The following is a 4766-nucleotide window of genomic DNA, read 5'->3' as shown; positions in this document are numbered from 1 at the left end:
CTGTACTAAGGATTATGTAACAACAATGTATCCTGCTTGAGGACAGTTTCTCCTTCCTGAAAACCTTCTGGCTAATCCTGTTATCTTAAAATGTAAATTATGGGGGTGGGTCTAGTAAGATCTTTACAACCTTGAGACATTCTTTTGATTTATTGTAATAACCAATTAAGAAAGTATATAACTCCCTTGCTAACACTAGCAAAGAGGGCACTCTCTGTCCCCCTTCTGATGTTTATGTCAGAAGATTTCTTTGTCCCTTTTTCACTTTAATAAAACTCTGTTACACAAAAGCTCTTGAGTGATCAAGCCTAGTCCCTGGTCCTGAAGATAAACCTTCTTGGGAGATCACGAATCAGACATTGTTCACTGTAAGCTATCAAATAGACATTAGCATTAAGCTTTAAAAAATATAGAATCTTTGGTCTTACATGTACATATGTGTTGCCACCTGGGCATATTTTCAAAATATCTTGAAAAGGGAAATATCAACCCAAATATTCCTTTATATTGCCTCTATTGATTTATATTCTGTTCACTAAAAGTTTGTTATAAAAATGTAACTAAATTGGTTTATCAGTTGCACAACTCGCCCGTGTATGTAACACTGTTATTAAAAATCTCAAAGTTCAGAATCATCCAGTTACATAAAATTTTATTTAATTCAACATTGTTTACATCAATCACATAGTTTTGTATGATTTCCTTTAGATCTTTAAAGTCACAAATCTACCTCGGAATTATCTATGTAGACATTTAAGTCAGAGGCCAAATTCTACCTTTAGGTAGAATGAATAAAGCCTTAGAACATTCCATTTCCTACACTTAAAATTGTTAAATAGACCTGTGAGGAAGTATCCTATGTCCTTCTAACAATATTTTTATTCATGTGTTACATGTACTCATCTGTATTGTGTGCATGTGTATTTGTTGTTGTTCAGTTGCTCAGTCATGTCTGTTTGTGACCTCATTGACTGCAGCACACCTGGCTTCCCTGTCCTTCGTGTGTTTAGCACTATATGATTTTATCATATGTATAGGTTTGTGTATCACCACCACAGTCAAGATATAGTACAATTCTATTATCACAAGGGCCCCTTGTGTTGTCCTTTTATAACATGCCAACCTCCCTATGGTCACCCATCCCTAATCCCTGGCAACCACTGATCTGTTTTCCATCTCTGTAAATTTGGTATTTCAAAAATGTTATATAAATGGAATCACAGAAGATGGTGGAGGAATAGGACGGGGAGACCACTTTCTCCCCAACAAATTCATCAAAAGATCATTTGAATGCTGGGCAACTTCCACAAAACAACTTTTGAACGCTGGCAGAGGACACCAGGCACCCAGAAAGGCAGTCCATTCTCTTCAAAAGGAGGTAGGACAAAATATAAAAGACAAAAAGAGAGATGAAAGAGTTAGGGACAGAGACCCATCCTGGGGAGGGAGTCGTGAAGGTTTCCAAACAGCAGTAAACCCTCTCACCAGCGGGTCTGTGGGGAGTTTTGGAATCTCAGAGGGCAACATAACCGGGAGGAAGAAAAACCCACAGAATACACACCTAACCTCATCTCCCAGGGGAGAAGTATCCCAGACACTTGCGTCCACCACCAGTGAGTGGGGGCTGGACAGGGAGGTTTGGGTTGCATGCTTAGGGTAAGAACAAAGCCTGAATCCCCTGGGGACAATCTGAGGGAGCTAACATGAGACAGCAACCCAAACTGTGAGATAGCCAGAGAGGAAAAAAAGAGAGAGAGAGAATTTTCCTGTGAAAAGCTTTAACCTAAGGCACAGCCTGGCCGCTCACAGAACAAAGTGAGTGAAAGTGAAGTCGCTCAGTCGCTCTTTGCGACCCCATGGACTGTAGCCCCCCAGGCTCCTCGGTCCATGGGATTTTCCAGGCATGAATACTGGAGTGGGTTGCCATTCCTTCTCCTTCTCACAGAACAAAGGGTTGAGCAAATACCAAAGGAGATCTAGCAGGCTGCAGGCCTGCCCATCCTCCAGCCAGAGGCAGAGAGGCGATCCGAGCTGGAAGGCAAGGGGCAATCTCTGCCCCAGAGATGGCATCCTCCACCAAACTGTAAGCAGGCTCCCAGGTGCTAACCACGTCTTCCTGGGATCCTGGACAGTTGACATCTGCCAGGAGGGTTGCAGCCTGAGATCAGCTCCCCAGAGGAGACACACAGCACAGCTGAGACAGCGCTCTACCAGCGCACCTGGGAAACTGAACAGCTGGGGCTGGGGAGGTGATTAAGATGCACAGCGCGCCTGGGATAGTGTGCTCACCAAGCACCTGGTCAGCTGAGCTGCTCGGACCTGGGAAGGGCACAAAAAGCACGCTTACCCAAGTCTGTGCCTTTGTGGAGTACCTGAGAACCTGAACCTGGGAAGCTTACTTTTGGGAAGTGCCTGAAACAGAGGGCCTGCTTTGGACAGCACCCCTGCAGAGCAACCTGGAGCCTGAGCCGTGTAGACTGGGAAAGCACATGCCACCATGAACTGGGACAAATCCAGTGTGGCCCAGACACTGCGAGCACTCCCCACACACGGCAGTGCTATTTGTTTGCAGTGTTCCTCCCTCCCCACAGCACGACTGAACAAGTGAGGCTAAATAAGTGACCACCTTCACCCCCTTGTGTCAGGGCAGAAATTAGACACTGAAGAGATGTGCAAACAGAGGAAGCCAAAATAAACAAAGAAGAGGGAACTGCTCTGGAAGTGACAGGGGAAATAGATTAAAACCCTGTAGTTAACATTGGCTAAGTATTGGAAGGGGCCTATAGACCTTGAGAAGAAGTATGAGATGGAACAAGGAACTATCTGAAACTGAACTAATCCCACACTGCCTACAACATCTCCAGAGAAATCCCTAGATATAATTTTACTATTATAATTTTTTAATTCTTAATTTTTAAAATTTTTAACTTCTTTATTACTCCTTTAATTTTCATTTTTATAACATACTATTATCTTGCAAAAAAAGACCCTATTTTAAAAGCAAATTTCATATATGTGTGTGTGTGTGTGTATTATAATTTTGGTGATTGATTTTGTTTTGTAATTTTAAGATTTTTGAGAGTTTAACCTCTACTCTTGATTTTTAATCTTCACTTTTTGGTATCTGTTATCAATTTTGTATCTTTAAGAATCTAATCTTCCATACCCATTTTTACTTAGGGGTGTGATTACTGGCTTAATTTCTCTCTCCCCTTTTGACTCCCCCCTTTTTCCCCCAGGTCACCTCTATCTCCTCTCTCCCCCTTCTCTTCTCTACTTAACTCTGTGAACCTCTCTGGGTGTTCCAGGCTGTGGAGAGCACATAGGCAATTGATCACTGGCTAGATTGCTGTTTCCCCTTTTGATTCCCCCCTCTTCTTCACCTGGTCACCTCTATCTCCTTCCTCCCTCTTCTCTTCTCCATGTAACTGTGAAACTCTCTGGGTGTCCCTCACTGTGGAGAATCTTTTCACCATTAACCTAGATGTTTTACCATCTGTGCTGTATGGATGGAGAAGTCTTGAGGCTACTGTAAGAATAAGACTGAAAGCCAGAGGCAGGAGGCTTAAATCCAGAACTTGAGAACACCAGAAAACTCCTGACTCCAGGGAACATTAATTGACAAGAGCTCATCCAAAAGCCTCCATACCTACACTGAAACCAAGCTCCATCCAAGAGCTAACAAGTTCCAACATACCATGCTAATTCTCCAGCAATGCAGGAACACAGCCCTGAGCATTAAAATACAGGCTGCCCAAAGTCACACTAACCCATAGAAACCGCAAAACTCACTACTGGACACTTCATTGCACTCCAGAGAGAAGAGATCCGGCTCCACCCACCAGAAGACAAATGCAAGCTTTCCTAACCAGGAAAACTCAACAAGACACTCATCCAACCTCACACAAAGGGAGCAACCTCCACAATAAAGAGGAACCACAAACTTCCAGCCTACAGAAAGGCCACCACAAACACAGCAATCAAAACAAAATGAAAAGACAGAGAAATATTCAACAGGTAAAGGAGCATGATAAATGCCCACCAAACCAAAGAGGAGGAGATAGGGTGTCTACCTGAAAGAGAATTCAGAATAATGATAGTAAAGATGATCCAAAATCTTGAAAACAAAATGCAGTTACAGATAAATAGACTAGAGACAAGGATTGAGAAGATGCAAGAAATGTTTAACAAGAACCTAGAAGAAATAAAAAAGAGTCAATCAATAATGAATAATGCAATAACTGAGATCAAAAGCACTCTGGAGGGAACCAACAGTAGAATAACTGAGGCAGAAGATAGGATAAGTGAGGTGGAAGATAGAATGGTGGAAATAAATGAAGCAGAAAGGAAAAAAGAAAAAGGAATTAAAAGAAATGAGGACAACCTCAGAGATGACTGGGACAATGTTAAATGTCCCAACATTCGAAATCCCAGAAGAAGAAGACAAAAAGAACGGCCATGAGAAAATACTTGAGGAGATAATGGTTGAAAACTTCCCTAAAATGGGGAATGAAATAGCCACACAAGTCCAAGAAACCCAGAGAGTCCCACAAAGGATAAACCCAAGACAAAACACCCCAAGACACATATTAATCAAATTAACAAAGATCAAACACAAAGAACAAATATTAAAAGCAGCAAAGGAAAAACAACAAATAACTCACAAGGGAATTCCCATAAGGATAACAGCTGATCTTTCAATAGAAACTCTTCAGGCCACAAGGGAATGGCAGGACATACTTAAAGTGATGAAAGAGAAAAACCTA

The sequence above is a fragment of the Cervus canadensis genome, chromosome X (genome assembly GCF_019320065.1).
Source record: "Cervus canadensis isolate Bull #8, Minnesota chromosome X, ASM1932006v1, whole genome shotgun sequence".
Classification (NCBI taxonomy): Eukaryota; Metazoa; Chordata; class Mammalia; order Artiodactyla; family Cervidae; genus Cervus; species Cervus canadensis.
This window is presented reverse-complemented; position numbering follows the sequence as displayed.